The 17,220-nt window shown below is 37.8% G+C and overlaps 1 pseudogene; it reads right to left on the minus strand.

Annotated features, from left to right (window-relative positions):
* Positions 1 to 226: 226 nt before the first annotated feature.
* Positions 227 to 865, minus strand: LOC149209778 (serine/threonine-protein phosphatase 5 pseudogene; annotated as a pseudogene).
* Positions 866 to 17,220: the final 16,355 nt, after the last annotated feature.

A 17,220-nucleotide genomic window follows, 5' to 3' on the forward strand; every position in this document is an offset into this window, starting at 1 on the left:
GATGGCCCTTTTCAAATGCCCAGAGGCTTACAAACTTCTTGCCGTCCAAAACCTTACCTCCCTCTCCTCCCAAAAGGAAGTTATATCTCAGTCATACCTAACTACCCCTTTCCATACATGAAAGAATTAGTTACAACTCAATCTTTATCATCTTTTAACTAAACTAGACCACTATTAACTACCTACCCTTATTGAAATTAACACAAATTTAACAACTAAGCTTTCCTCAAGTCTTGCGTTTAGCCACAACATGTGACCATCCTGTCACATTGCTGGCCTGGTCTAGATGCTCCTGCATCAGACTCTCACGCTTGAAAACATTCATGATCTCCCGATCATGTGCTTTCAAAAAGGAACAAAAGGAAAATAAAATTCCTCCTGGATCCCAGACTTTGTCCTGGAGTTGTCCATATGCTCTGCTCCTCCATTTAGGCTGCATCTTCCCTCTCTCGTCACAATAGTTTGGTGCCGAAATAAGTTTTCCATCATGTTCAATCTCATAATCTTCTTCTTTAACTTCATGAGTCCTGACCACCTGTGCAAGATTGTTTTCTTGCAGAAATCTTTTAGTCGCGTCTTCTCCAAAAGACAAACCAACCTCTCGTTTGCGGGGTCCACGCTCTGGATTGCTACAAAGTATTCCACACATCAAACCCTCTTCAGGGGGCTCGCGGAATCGAACAATTTCTTTGATACCTTCCAATATTATATCATCAACACTAAAAGGACTTTTGCGGACAACAAAAATCTTATCATTGAGGACATGAGCCAAAAGCATGGGGCAAAACACTTCAGCGAAAAGCTCAACCATGCTTCCACTATACTTGGACTTGACTTCGCCCTTAAAGCTATGAATCTGGTTCATACTCTTGCTTTCACGGTTTCCTCTTGCAAGATAGAGTCTAGTTGGACACATATACTTGAATAGCGCAAGCATATCTTCAACATGGATGTCATCACAAACAGTGAATCGCTTTCCGTTCAGAATGTTGAGTCAACCAACGATGGCATCGCCTCCAGCAAATCTTTTACTTGTAATAATATTTGGGATGCACATCTTCCATGCATATTTTCCTGATTCCTGAAGTCATCCATTATTGTTATATTTTCTCCTTCCTGCTCTAGCTGGTCGTTGCTGTCCAGTTGCATCTTCCTTTGTCTCACACATCTACACTGTGTGTCTCCTTTCAACAGAGTTTCAACTTGCTGTGCTGGACTTTTTCCTTTCATCAACACTTCAGTGTGTTGATTTAACTCTTTCAAAGAGTTTTCAATTTTTTCCCCTGCATCATCTATTTCAATAATGCTCCTTTGCCTTGGTTCACAGTTGTGAACTTCCTCCCCTGCTTCTGCTTCTACTTCTTTTACTGCAAACTTCTTGCAGTCTTCATCAGGTACTGGTGCTTTTAGCCATTTCTCCAGCAACTCTAACTCCTTCTCCCATACATTAGCTTCTTGATGGGCGCTGTTTTCTTTTCCTCCTTGATCCTGTCGCTGACTTCTTGTTATTGTCAGCGCTTCTTCCTTTTCTTCTCCAGTTATGTGAACAACAAAATCTTTCATCATTTCATAAATAAAAAACTTGATTGCAGATTCAGGAGCTACTTTCAGAACATTAATTCCATTCCCTCTGAAAAATCCTTTAAGACCACCTTCTCTAAAAATATTACTAATAGCTGGAATAACATGAGCTCCTGATGTCTGCACCTGCAATATCACCTTCAAACGGTCAAGAGGAGCTGTGGCGGTTCGAGACAAAGCACCAGCAACCCCTCCAGCAATAAGATAATTGGACGCTTGTGTGTGCCTGTCAATACCTTCAGGAATAACTGCTTGCTCCCCAATATCTATGGGGCAAACCCTTTCCCAATACCTGTATATGTTTTCTATGGTTGCCTCATGTGGATATAAAAGGAGAAAATCCCGCCACTCTTCAAATGTTATGATTCCATTATTATCCTTATCTATGTGCTCCACGAAACGCGCAAGTTCTTCATCACTCATTTCAATACCTGCTCTAACGAGTGCTTCCCATAGCTCTTCAGGTAAAATGCAGCCATTGTGTTCCACATCTATCGCCTGAAAAATGCGGTAAAGCTCGAGTTCCTTGTCATCCATATACCGCCGAAACTCCTGGTACTCGACACGGCCATCCTGATTAGAATCGCTAACTTGAAGCAGATCCTTGGCATACTTATATTCGGCCGGTATCCGCAATGCCTGTAGACCCCGCTCAATTTGTGAATTGTCAAGGTGCCCACTGTTCATTGCATCAAAGAAATTAAACAGACTCTGGATCCTCAATTCTCTCTCCTCTTTCGTCTCCCTCAGGCTGCTCTTGGAAAGTTGCACCTCCTCTCAACTTCCTTCGAGCGGAAAAATCGTAGCCAAGGGCTTATGCAACAAACGGTCATCAAGTTGCTGTGGAGCATCAATTATCTTATTTGCATCTTTCGCACCAGTTTTATTTTCTGTCACCTGTTTCTCTAAATCTAGTCTTTGTGTCAACATTTCAGTGCGCTGACGCAAGTTCTCTTCTGAACTTTTGAGACCCCCACACAATCTCACCACTTCCTCATCATCCAGAGATATTCCTTCCTCTGGCTTGCAGATAACTTCATCTGTTTCATCTGCTTCCCCTACTTCTTCAATCATTTTCCTCTGAACAAATTTTCCTGCGGCATCTGCCATTATCTTTGTCTTCATCCTTTCTTCTTGAGCTCCTCTCTCTACTGCAACAGCTTCAAACGCACCGCTACTTTCTTCTTCCGAGTATTTATCTCCTGAAAGATTCTTCCCCATACTTGTGACAGCGTCACAAGATCGCGCATCTTCCTCAGTAAAACCTGTAGTCACAACACAATTGTCAGCTACAAAAATACAAGGTTTTACATTATCCAGCCGATCTGGGTTTACCCAATATTTCAAGAAATCATCAATGATCTCTTCTTCTGTTTCACCAATGGAAACCTCCGCTTTCAACTCAGCTGCTCTGAGTGCTTCACGACTCAATTGTATACTCATCATATGCTCAAGCTTCCTCAGCTCTTTTGTTAACTGCATGTTCATCTGTTGATATGCTTTGTGTTGTAGCCTCTGCAACTTCACTCTCTTCCTCATGGTCCAACCATGTCTCTAGTCTTTCATATTCTCCTGTAACAACTCCATCAATAACCCAAGTTGCACTGCTATCTCAGCTTTCTCTTTCTCATACTCTTCATCCGTCAACTGTTGTCTTATGCCACTTACCTTGGCATCCTCTTTCTCCCTCTTTTTACTGTGGCCTCTTTCTGAACCTCTGCTCTCTCCTTTATGACTTTCAATAGTCATCTTCCTCGCCATGAGTTTCTCACCCATGAGTTGCACCAAGCCTCTACAATAGCAAACTCTTCTGTTGCCACTTACCTCACCAATCCCTTCCTCTGGATCTGGTCTTTTGGTAATCACAGGTCCTCTACTGGAACCTTTCAAGCATTTCCCCACTCCTCCTTCAAGCTTCGCTCATCTGCAAATTTATTCAACCTCTGTTGAATCTTCAGGTTCTGCCACATTCACTTAGAATCCTTTGTTGGACTCCTCTATCACTGCTCTACAGCTGTGATCTGCTTCTTTCCGCTGAGACTTTCTTCAATCTGCTTGCAACCTGAACTCTGCAAACATCTTTCAAACCAGAGCAAATATCATCTAACAACTCACCTTCAAGATCCTGTTGATCTTGCTTCACTTCGTCAACTGCACTTGCATATCTGCGCTGCAATCTTCATCAGTTCCAAAATCTGGCATTCATTCATCACATGCAATTAATTTAACTGAAAACTTAAATCTCCACTCAGAGCTATTCCGGCTCTGATACCACTTGATGCAGGTCTACCCCTGCAAAACCCAGAATCCCTACTCTGTTATGCATACAAAAATGTATTTCCTGGCAATTCATAATAATATGAGAGCTTATCTCTATTAAATTCAAACACCCATATTTCATATGCACTCTTCACTGTTTATCACCAATCACAAGTAACATTTGTCTCATGGTAACCATTTTCCCGTTGTACCCATTATGCACCCATTTTCCGTTGGCTCTACAGCCGCTTCAACTCACTATGCACCTCTGACATTTCAATTTAGTCAAACTGCTCTTCGTTCTTCTATCATTCAATTGATAAATACCAGTCTGCAACTTTCATTTATAGCAACCACAGCGTTCAGATTTATAGATCAGTAAAACAAAAATAAATGCTTACAGATTGGTCTTAATCTCAATGCTACGGGTTCTTTCCTTTTTAAAAAAATCGTTCAATTCCCATGCCAGTGATTTCAGAACCTCGGCCTCTATAAAAAAAAAAACAGTGTCGTCAATTTCTTGTTGAACTTCAACATTGACAATCTCTGCGTAGTCACCTTTCACAACGCCTTCATGATACATTCAGATCCAAAATCCAGTTAATATTAAAATTGATTTCATCATTCATAACCATACATTTGATTCAAACCTTCAGGCTTTTACACGGTTTCAATCAATCAAGTATCACAGTGTAAGTGAATTCAAAACCCCTCCGTTCATAATTCCACCGCGCTAACCTGGAAATCGACCTTCCAAGCCGATATACGAATACCAACTTGAATCGAACCTCGATTCAATCCTCCTCCAGAGTGATCAGTCCCTTTTCTTACATCCCCTTTAGCATGTGTAGATTTAATTCCATTCAATACATAATTTGATATTAATTAAGAACAACGCTTCCCTCATATGCTTTACACAGTAAATTAAACATTCTCTAAACAGAACTTAACCAAGAATATATATATGATTCACACAGAATTTCCAGAACAAATTCCTCGTCAATTTAGCCAAATGTAATCAATTACAAAAACTCACTTGGTTCATGGCCAGATTGTCGGATCGATGGCCCTTTTCAAATGCCCCCAGGCTTACAAACTTCTTGCCATCCAAAACCTTACCTCCCTCTCCTCCCCAAAAGGAAGTTATATCTCAGTCATACCTAACTACCCCTTTCCATACATGAAATAATTAGTTGCAACTCATTCTTTATCATCTTTTAACTAAACTAGACCACTTTTAACTACCTACCCTTATTGAAATTAACACAAATTTAACAACTAAGCCTTCCTCAAGTCTTGCGTTTAGCCACAATATGTGACCATCCCATCACATTGCTGGCCCGGTCTAGATGCTCCTGCATCAGACTCTCACGCTTGAAAACATTCATGATCTCTCGATCATGTGCTTTCAAAAAGAAACAAAAGGAAAATAAAATTCCTCCTGGATCCCAGACTTGTCTTGGAGTTGTCCATATGCTCTGCTCCTCCGTTTAGGTTGCATCTTCCCTCTCTGGTCACAATAGTTTGGTGCCGAAATAAGTTTTCCATCATGTTCAATCTCATAATCTTCTTCTTAAATTTCATGAGTCCTGACCACCTGCGCAAGATTGTTTTCTTGCAGAAATCTTTTAGTCACGTCTTCTCCAAAAGACAAACCAACCTCTCGTTTGCGGGGTCCACGCTCTGGATTGCTACAAAGTATTCCACACATCAAACCCTCTTTAGGGGGCTCGCGGAATCGAACAATTTCTTTGATACCTTCCAATATTATATCATCAACGCTAAAAGGACTTTTGCGGACAACAAAAATCTTATCATTGAGGACATGAGCCAAAAGCATGCGGCAAAACACTTCAGCGAAAAGCTCAACCATGCTTCCACTATACTTGGACTTGACTTCGCCCTTAAAGCTATGAATCTGGTTCATACTCTTGCTTTCACGGTTTCCTCTTGCAAGATAGAGTCCAGTTGGACACATATACTTGAATAGCGCAAGCATATCTTCAACATGGATGTCATCACAAACAGTGAATCGCTTTCCGTTCAGAATGTTGATGTCAACCAACGATGGCATCGCCTCCAGCAAATCTTTTACTTGTAATAATATTTCGGATGCACATCTTCCGCGCATATTTTCCTGATTCCTTAAGTCATCCATTACTGTTATATTTTCTCCTTCCTGCTCTAGCTGGTCGCTATTGTCCAGTTGCATCTTCCTTTGTCTCACACATCTACACTGTGTGTCTCCTTTCAACAGAGTTTCAACTTGTTGTGCTGGACTTTTTCCTTTCATCAACACTTCAGTGTGTTGATTTAACTCTTTCAAAGAGTTTTCAATTTTTTCCCCTGCATCATCTATTCCAATAATGCTCCTTTGCCTTGGTTCACAGTTGTGAACTTCCTCCCCTGCTTCTGCTTCTTTTACTGCAAACTTCTTGCAGTCTTCATCAGGTACTGGTGCTTTTAGCCATTTCTCCAGCAACTCTAACTCCTTCTCCCATACATTAGCTTCTTGATGGGCACTGTTTTCTTTTCCTCCTTGATCCTGTCGTTGACTTCTTGTTATTGTCAGCACTTCTTCCTTTTCTTCTCCAGTTATGTGAACAACAAAAGCTTTCATCATTTCATAAATAAAAAACTTGATTGCAGATTCAGGAGCTACTTTCAGAAAATTAATTCCATTCCCTCTGAAAAATCCTTTAAGACCACCTTCTCTAAAAATATTACTAATAGCTGGAATAACATGAGCTCCTGATGTCTGCACCTGCAATATCACCTTCAAACGGTCAAGAGGAGTTGTGGCGGTTCGAGACAAAGCACCAGCAACCCCTCCAGCAATAAGATAATTGGACGCTTGTGTGTACCTGTCAATACCTTCAGGAATAACTGCTTGCTCCCCAATATCTATGGGGAAAACCCTTTCCCAATACATGTATATGATTTCTATGGTTGCCTCATGTGGATATAAAAGGAGAAAATCCCGACACTCTTCAAATGTTATGATTCCATTATTATCCTTATCTATGTGCTCCAAGAAACGCGCAAGTTCTTCATCACTCATTTCAATACCTTCTCTAACGAGTGCTTCCCATAGCTCTTCAGGTAAAATGCAGCCATTGTGTTCCACATCTATCGCCTAAAAAATGCGATAAAGCTCGAGTTCCTTGTCATCCATATACCGCCGAAACTCCTGGTACTCGACACAGCCATCCTGATTAGAATCGCTAACTTGAAGCAGATCCTTGGCATACTTATATTCGGCCGGTATCCGCAATGCCTGTAGACCCCGCTCAATTTGCGAATTTTCAAGGTGCCCACTGTTCATTGCATCAAAGAAATTAAACAGACTCCGGATCCTCAATTCTCTCTCCTCTTTCGTCTCCCTCAGGCTGCTCTTGGAAAGTTGCACCTCCTCTGAACTTCCTTCGAGCGGCAACATCGTAGCCAAGGGCTTATGCAACAAATGGTCATCAAGCTATTGTGGAGCATCAATTATCTTATTTGCGTCTTTCCCACCAGTTTTATTTTTTGTCACCTGTTTCTCTAAATCTAGTCTTTGTGTCAACATTTCAGTGCATTGACGCAAGTTCTCTTCTGAACTTTTGAGACCCCCACACGATCTCACCACTTCCTCATCATCCAGAGATATTCCTTCCTCTGGCTTGCAGATAACTTCATCTGTTTCATCTGCTTCCCCTACTTCTTCAAGCATTTTCCTCTGAACAAATTTGCCTGCAGCATCTGCCATTATCTTTGTCTTCATCCTTTCTTCTTGAGCTCCTCTCTCTACTGCAACAGCTTCAAACGCACCGCTGCTTTCTTCTTCCGAGTATTTATCTCCTGAAAGATTCTTCCCCATACTTGTGACAGCTTCACAAGATCGCGCATCTTACTCAGTAAAACTTGTAGTCACAACACAATTGTCAGCTACAAAAATACAAGGTTTTACATTATCCAGCCGATCTGGATTTACCCAATAGTTCAAGAAATCATCAATGATCTCTTCTTCTGTTTCACCAATGGAAACCTCCGCTTTCAACTCAGCTGCTCTGAGTTCTTCACGACTCAACTGTATACTCATCATCTGCTCGAGCTTCCTCAGCTCTTTTGTTAACTGCATGTTCATCTGTTGATCTGCTTTGTGTTGTAGCCTCTGCCACTTCACTCTCTTCCTCATGGTCCAACCATGTCTCTAGTCTTTCATATTCTCCTGTAACAACTCCATCAATAACCCAAGTTGCACTGCTATCTCAGTTGTCTCTTTCTCATACTCTTCATCCGTCAACTGTTGTCTTATGCCACTTACCTTGGCATCCTCTTTCTCCCTCTTTCTACTGTGGCCTATTTCTGAACCTCTGCTCTCTCCTTTATGACTTTCAATAGTCATCTTCCTCACCATGAGTTTCTCACCCATGAGTTGCACCAAGCCTCTGCAACAGCAAACTCTTCTGCTGCCATTTGCCTCACTAATCCCTTCCTCCGGATCTGGTCTTTTGGTAATCACTGGTCCTCTACTGGAACCTTTCGAGCATTTCCCCACTCCTCCTTCAGGCTTCGCTCATCTGCAACTTTATTCAACCTCTATGAATCTTCAGGTTCTGCCACATTCACTTAGAATCCTCTGTTGGACTCCTCTATCACTTCTCTACAGCTGTGATCTGCTTCTTTCCGCTGAGACTTTCTTCAATCTGCTTGCAACCTGAACTCTGCAAACATCTTTCAAACCAGAGCAAATATCATCTAACAACTCACCTTCAAGATCCTGTTGATCTTGCTTCACTTCGTCAACTGCACTTGCATATCTGCGCTGCAATCTTCATCAGTTCCAAAATCTGGCATTCATTCATCACATGCAATTAATTTAACTGAAAACTTAAATCTCCACTCAGAGCTATTCCAGCTCGGATACCACTTGATGCAGGTCTACCCCTGCAAAACCCAGAATCTCTACTCTGCTATGCATACAAAAATGTATTTCCTGGCAATTCATAATAATATGAGAGCTTATCTCTATTAAATTCAAACACCCAGATTTCATATGCGCTCTTCACTGTTTATCACCAATCACAAGTAACATTTGTCTCATGGTAACCATTTTCCCGTTGTACCTATTATGCACCCAATTTTCGTTGGCTCTACAGCCGCTTCAACTCACTATGCACCTCTGACATTTCAATTCAGTCAAACTGCTCTTCGTTCTTCGATCATTCAATTGATAAATACCAGTCTGCAACTTTCATTTATAGCAATCACAGCGTTCAGATTTATAGATCAGTAAAACAAAAATAAATGCTTACAGATTGGTCTTAATCTCAATGCTACGGGTTCTGTCCTTTTTTTAAAAATAGTTCAATTCCCATGCCAGTGATTTCAGAACCTCGGCCTCTATAAAAAAAAAACAGTGTCGTCAATTTCTTGCTGAACTTCAACATTGACAATCTCTGCGTAGTCACCTTTCACAACGCCTTCATGATACATTCAGATCCAAAATCCAGTTAATATTAAAATCTATTTCATCATTCATAAACATACATTTGATTCAAACCTTCAGGCTTTTACACGGTTTCAATCAATCAAGTATCACAGTGTAAGTGAATTCAAAACCCCTCCGTTCATAATTCCACCGCGCTAACCTGGAAATCGACCTTCCAAGCCGATATACGAATACCAACTTGAATCGAACCTCGATTTAATCCTCCTCCAGAGTGATCAGTCCCTTTTCTTACATCCCCTTTAGCATGTGTAGATTGAATTCCATTCAATACATAATTTGATATTAATTAAGAACAACGCTTCCCTCATATGCTTTGCACAGTAAATTAAACATTCTCTAAACAGAACTTAACCAAGAATATATATATGATTCACACAGAATTTCCAGAACAAATTCCTCGTCAATTTAGCCAAATGTAATCAATTACAAAAACTCACTTGGTTCATGGCCAGATTGTCGAATCGATGGCCCTTTTCAAATGCCCCCAGGCTTACAAACTTCTTGCCGTCCAAAACCTTACCTCCCTCTCCTCCCCAAAAGGAAGTTATATCTCAGTCATACCTAACTACCCCTTTCCATACATGAAAGAATTAGTTACAACTCATTCTTTATCATCTTTTAACTAAACTAGACCACTTTTAACTACCTACCCTTATTGAAATTAACACAAATTTAACAACTAAGCCTTCCTCAAGTCTTACGTTTAGCCACAACATGTGACCATCCCGTCACATTGCTGGCCCGGTCTAGATCCTCCTGCATCAGAAAATTATTGAGATCACATTGGGTTGGTGCTTCAGTGATCCTCTTGCTTAGTTGATTTTACATTTAAGGTTGGATTTAGTGGGTCACTGATCCTCTTATTTGGTTGGTTTTGTATTTAAATTAAGATTTAAATTTTTGAGTTAATTTAGTTGTTCTATCAAATCAAACTATAATTTAGTTTTTCTAAATTTTAGTGGTGTCAATTTAACTCATCTCTAATTTAGAGTATTGAATGGAACAAGTTTTTTTAATAAAGAAGAAATGTATTGCAATAAATAAAGGATGTATTTTGTTTTGTAAGATAAAAAGAAAAATGTATGTGTATAAAAAATCAAAATATAATTACATATTTTTACATTGTTATGTCTTTTTTAAATAGTCTCAAATGTAATCTCTAATCGATTACTATTATATTTGAGAATGGTATTTCCTTACTTATATTTGGTGTATTTGTAACTTCTCTTTGCTTTATTTTAATAATTTAGACTCTCATGTGTTAATATTAAATTTGTTTTACTTCAAAAAGGGTGACAAGATGGTTTGAGGACATTCCCAGTGGTAGCACATGTAGCATGATCTAGTAGCCAACTAACAGTAGGAATAGGCAATGAAGGCTTACAAAAGGACATTTTAAAATTGCCCATCCACCACTATTAGTTTAACATTGACCAATGATATTTATAATATTTATTTTTCAAAACCAGATTGTCAATGGTTAGGAATAAAAGATTGAATCAATAACATGGTTAGATAGGTCATGAATTATTAATAGAATGTCTTAAAAATAAATAATTGAGTGGTTGAGGATGGGAGGCCATTTCTTAGCAAGAAAGGAATCAATGTAAGAGTTCTTGGAGTGAGAAGACATTATAGAAGGGTAGGGTTGTTTAGTTTTGTAGCTCGGAAGGTACTTCTAGTCTAGTGTCTTGACTAGAAGGACCTTGATTTGCCTCTTTAGGAGCTTGCATGCGACATGTAGAGTGTGTAAGTGAGTTGCAAGCATACAAATGTGTTGCATGTGACATCCACAAGATATGCTTGTAAAGAAAGCTAAATTTGTGACTTGTACTTGAGTTAAAGTAGAGAAAGCTAAAGATAGGATAGTTAACTAAAATTAAGTCACTTATCTTCAGTTAAGTTGATGAGCTAATTTTGGTCGTCAATATTATCTTAGGATAGTTATAAAATGAGCTAAGTGAGGAGCTAAGACACAACAAAAGCACAAGATTTAGAGAGGCTTCTCAATGAGTGTGTGTTGGGTCTAAGATAGTGCAGTTAGGTTGGTGATCAACTTTGTAGTTTGTATTTTCTCAGTTGGGTCATCGTATTAGGACGGGAGCCCAAGTAAGTTACGTGATTAATTTATTAATGAAGAACTATTGATTAAGCATAAATATGTTTATGTGTGTTATTCAGATCGAGTAATTTTGCTTCCATTGAAAATTTTTGGTTAGGAACTTATTCGTGTATTCATCGATTAATAATTGTTGGGAACCGATTACGAAGTGTTGGGTTCAAGAAATTATAACATAGTATTAAAGCCCCAACTCTGAATCAATCTCGGAATTATAAGTGTCGGGGTTCATGTCAAATCGTCAAATCCAGTTGGCTAGGTTCATATGAACCAAAATTCTTTTTTAAAGGCCGAGAGGAATTTCCTTTTTATAAGGGCAATCTTAGGCAAAAAAAGGGGGGGAATTTAAAAATATATATATAGGAAAAAAAGGGGGCCTCATTTTTTTTCAAAAATTATATATATAATTAAAAAAGGAGGGGCATGTGCTCGTGGTAGAATGGAGAGGTGACCTCACACATAGTGGAGTGTGAAGGGTCATAAGGGCGACAGTTCAATGTCCTATAGACAGGTATCATAGGTGGCTAAGAGAGCACAACTACCAGACCATATTTTCGAAGGGAGTGGTTGTGGGTCGAGTAGTGTCGAGCATCGGTGGATTCCGTTAGTTAACACACATTGGCAAGTTTAGCGTTGACAACAACTTGAAGGTGTGCCACGGGTTAATAGAGAATTGATGGAATGATTTTTTTTCAAACGAAAGCTAGGGATAGTTACAGGGGATCATGTTGCGAGCAGGGTGAAAGGTTGGGCATGATCGGAGAAACTACGAGATGCGATGACCAACAAGAGTCGCTAGGCAGGGAATCTACCGACACGAGCATGAACCAACAGTTGCTGGAAAAGCTAGTAGTAACCAATGGCATGTACGAAGGATGATACCAGTAGCCATTAGGATTGGCAAAGGTAAACCCTCATAGGGAGAAAAGGAGACCACACTAATTGGGGGATTGGAAACAAAACTTGTGGGTGTCTTAAACGACCGAGACAGACCCACAGTCGATGCTAAAAGGACTTAGCACAAGATCGAGCCTGGTGGACAATAGAGCTTTGAGTCACATGAAGGGGATGAGGCCATTGTTCCATAATGTTTTAGAGACATGCTTAGACTATAGTGTGTTTATTGGGACTAGTACCATGCATGAAGTGAAGGGGGTTGGATGTATCAAATTCTAGCAAGATTCAGGGGGATTTATGGAGGTGACAGATATGTTGTTTGTTCCAGCTTGATTGTACATGTGCTCTTCATATCATCCTTGGATTATGTTGGATATAGAGTTTTATTACAATATGAGCATGTGCTTTTATATTAAAAAGGAGTGACATTGAATGTAGTTGTAGTGCTTGGCATCAAACAGGGGCAATCATACAGGTTGTTGGGACAACCTATGGTTATATCCGAGGGGATCTTGGATACAAAATCTATGTTAGAGTGTTGAGAGGGAGAAGGTGGTGATGAAGAGTGATTTTTCAAGTACTCCCAGAAGCCTCAATTGGTATGATATGACATTGTTAAATGCTCAGGATTAGGTCCTTCGAGCATGGTTAGAAGGAACAAGTCTTCAGATCGAATTCTAAAGTAGGTAGCATGGAAGTCTTATAGTTCAAAGGGAGAAGCTACAACAATGGATGACATAGTGGTGTTGGAGACAGGTCTCTGTGTAGGAGGATTGAGGGAGTGTTGAGTTTTGTAGCTCGGAAGGTACCTTAATTTTCCTCTTTAGGAGCTTGCATTCGACATGCAGAGTGTGAAAATGAGTTGCACACATGTGAATGTGTTGCATGTGACAAGCATGAGATGTGCATGTAAAGCAAGCTAAATTTATGACTTGTGTTTGAGTTAACAAAAGTTGAGTCACAATCTTTAGTTAACTTGTTGAGCTAATTTTGGTCATCAATCTTAGCTTAGTAACGTTATAAATTGAGCCTAAAGTGAGGAGCTAGGTCACAACAGCAGCAAAAGATTGAGAGAGGATTCTCAATGACCGTGTATTGGGTCCAAGATAGTGCAACGACGTTGGTGATCAATTTTGTAGTTTGTATTTTCTCAGTTGGGCCATTATCCCAAGACGGGAGCCCAAGTAAGTTTTGCAATTAATTAATGAAGAACTCTTGATTCGGAAAAAATATGTTTATGTGTGATTCAAATCAAGTAATTTTGCTTCCACTAAATATTTTTGGTTAGGAACTTCGTCGTGTATTCATTCAATTAATAATTGATGGGAACCAATTACTGAGTGTTGGGTTTGGGAAATTCTACCAAGGATCATAAGAGGAATGGAAGTTGTCATAGATACATAATAATCGAAAATTATAAATGGCTTTGTGGAAAACTCACAACAAGGGGTTTTAAAATACAAAAACATGGTGTTAAACAAAGACCAATAAAAGCCACCAATATAAAATTATATTCAAAAGAAAAGATGTCAAACTAAATTATAATATTTTCGTAAATTTCAAAATAATAATGGTGTGAAAGTTGACAAACAAGAATGGTTGGTGGTAGAATCATTTCCAACCTAATTAATCTCACTCAAATACATGCATCTGGATATGTGTTCGTAGCATACGGCTTCATGTTGGTGACAGATGCTCAAGAGAAACCAAAATGTCTTTGAATGCATGTTGTGTATTCATCAAAGAATTAATATTTATAATATGTATTTATCATTGACACTTTCATAATGATGTTTTTTTGGTGCACTCCATGTTACTGCGATTATTTTGCAAGTGACATGGATAATAGTGATAAATTGCACAAACCAAAAGCCTTTAACTATACAATCACTACATGCATTTCCAATTGAGGATAACCTGATAGACTTCACTCTAGAGGCATGCATGATAATAAATTTTTATTTTCTAAAGTATCGAAGAATTGTATTGTTATTCAATTAACTAATTTTCAAGATGCTTGTGTTGTGAGAAGGTTTTTTTTTAATATTTTTTTTATTTTTTTATAATTTTATTTAAAACAAAATGCATATCAGCGAATTAGAAAATAAAATTTTAATTTAAAAAAAAAACAATTTGTAGTTTTCAAAATATTAAGGAAATATTTACTAAACTTTCTAAATTCTTTTGAAAAAATTATCAACAAATTAAATTTAAATTAGTTTTAGCTAGCAACCGATTACATCACTTGTATATAGGTAAATGTAATAAAATCTCAATATCATCTAGTAATTACACCCAATCTTCCATTTTAATTTGTAAATATATATATAAAAAGAGGTCATATCTCAACTAAAGCACATGACTCTCCCACTTAAGTGTATATATGGGGCCCTCAATTGTAATCTTAATGATAATATTTTTCATACATTTTATATATTTATTGTCATTGCATATTCATTTAATTTATTTTTTATATATATATATATATATATATATATATATATGGCTCTCAATTGTAATCTTAATCATAATATTTTCATACATTTTATATATATTTATTATCATTGCATATTTGTTTATTTTACAGATATTTTTTATATTTAATGGACGAGCAAAGTTTGATTATTACATTTGGTATTAGAAAATCTCGACCATTTACCACTTTATTCATGACACTATCTAATAAGAAAACAATAATACTACAAGATGTTACACTAAAGTCAGATTCAAGTGACACCAAAAGCCCATAAAGATATCTCAAAATTATCCTTTAGGATAATTAGAAAACAATATAAAAAATGCAAAATGAATTAAAAAAAATTCTCAACTTCACAATTATAGTCAAAACTTCATCCCACATATTAAGAAGTTAAAAAGTGGAAAGAAATCACAAGAACCAGTGATGCAAATTATCAAAAAGGATTCAATGATTGATAAAGAAATAATGGTCAATCTTGTTGAAATAGAGAAATCATCACATGTTAAATTATCAACTATGAAAAAAAAACCAATATAAATCTAGTTAATATCACAATTCAAGAATATTTCAGCCCAATTAAAGTAAAGACATACTCAAATGTTTAAGTAAAAGCGATAGAATTCCAAGTAAAATTCCAATGATAAGCAACATCAGTGCATGAAAAAGATTATTATACCAAAGGAAAGTCAAAACGGCACTACAGGTATAATATGGTGAATTCATGTTACAAAAATACTTTATCAAAACATCTCAATCACAAGATTTGGTATCTTAACCAAGTAGTAGATTATCTCTCAAGACGAAAACAATTAACTTATCTAATGAAGAATATGGTACCAATATTATTAAGTCGCGTAAAAAATGTCTTGAAAATCTGACATTACACAGAAGTTTACAAAAAATTCTTCGGCGGAGATCACATGAGACATCATTTGTCGACGCGTTTTGAACCAACCAGTGTGGTTCATCGTCAGGACAAGTTGAAGAAACAGATCCAGCCTAGCAGTTTAAATAGACAGAGCAAAGCCCCCAGCGGTTAAAAAGACTAACAGCTACTTTTGACTAGGTACCTTAAAAAATGCTACCCGGGGGGACCAGTCCTATAAATAAATTAATATAGTGATTAAAAATATATAATAGTTATGCTCAATTATAACTATCTTCATGCCAGTTCCCATCATTTCCCGGCTCAAAAGTTGGGTGTTCTCAATACCCTGGCTACTCGGGCCCTAAGGATCTCGGATAAGGAGAGTTTGGAGAAAGAAAAATCCCATCTCCTTGATGTCTTTGTTGAGAACGGTTATAGTAGATTCCTGGGTCAGAGGGCTTTCGTTAAAGCTTCGAAAAATTCGTTATCTCATCGAGAACCAAAGGAGCGAGTTCCTGGTGTCCTTCTTCCTTATGTGCAGGGGACCACTGATAAGATTGGTAGGATTCTCAGGTCGCATAATGTTCCGGTGACCTTTAGGCCCCTGAACACCATTCGCATGTCCCTCAGATCAGCGAAGGATCCTATCGACCCTAAAGATATGAAAGGTGTGTAGTTGATCCCCTGTTCTTGTGGGACCCCCTACATTGGGGAAACTGGTCGCTCCATTAATCAGAGGATTAGTGAGCATGCAGCTAATCTTAAGCATAGGCGTACTAAGTCTTCCGCTTTGGCTGAGCACGCCGAGAAAACCAATCATCATGTTTGTATTGAAGAAGCTAGTGTTATTGCTAAGGTTTCGCACTTCCATCATCGGAAATTTAGGGAAACGCTTGAGATTGAAAAGAGGTCGAGTAATCTCAATAGAGATGATGGCTAGAAAATCAGTCAGTGTTGGGTCCCAGCACTCTCGTCCTAGTCCTCCTTTTTTTCTCTGAAATATTTTATTATTATTAGTATTATTTTTATTTTTTATTTTTTTATGTATTTATTTAATTATTTAATTATTTATTTATTTATTATTATTATTATTATATATAGCAGTTGTCTATAACGTGACTTTTTGAAAGTCTTTCCGGCGGGTTTTTCCGGTCAAAATCCGACAGGAATTTATTGGAATCGCAAGTTTGATAGCTAGTTTCTGCACAATGAAAGCGTCCAAGGGTTTTCAAGGGTGCTGAATCCAAATATGCAGTTAAAAAACCATTTTAACTGCAACAAATCAAGATTTAACCTCCATTTCTTCCGTCGGATTCCGTCACCGGAATCTCCAAAAAGTCGCATTATAGACAACTCCTATATATATATATATATATAATATATATATATATATATATATATATATATATAATTATTTATTTTTTTTAATTTATTTATATATTTTTATATATACATATATATCTTTCTCATATTGTTTTTCCTTCCTATTTTTCCTTCTTATTTTTAATAATTCATTTGTAACA

Source organism: Pinus tabuliformis, chromosome 1_2 (genome assembly GCF_031772625.1).
Source record: "Pinus tabuliformis cultivar Carrire ecotype Pingquan chromosome 1_2, CPIR1, whole genome shotgun sequence".
In the NCBI taxonomy this organism is placed as follows: Eukaryota; Viridiplantae; Streptophyta; class Pinopsida; order Pinales; family Pinaceae; genus Pinus; species Pinus tabuliformis.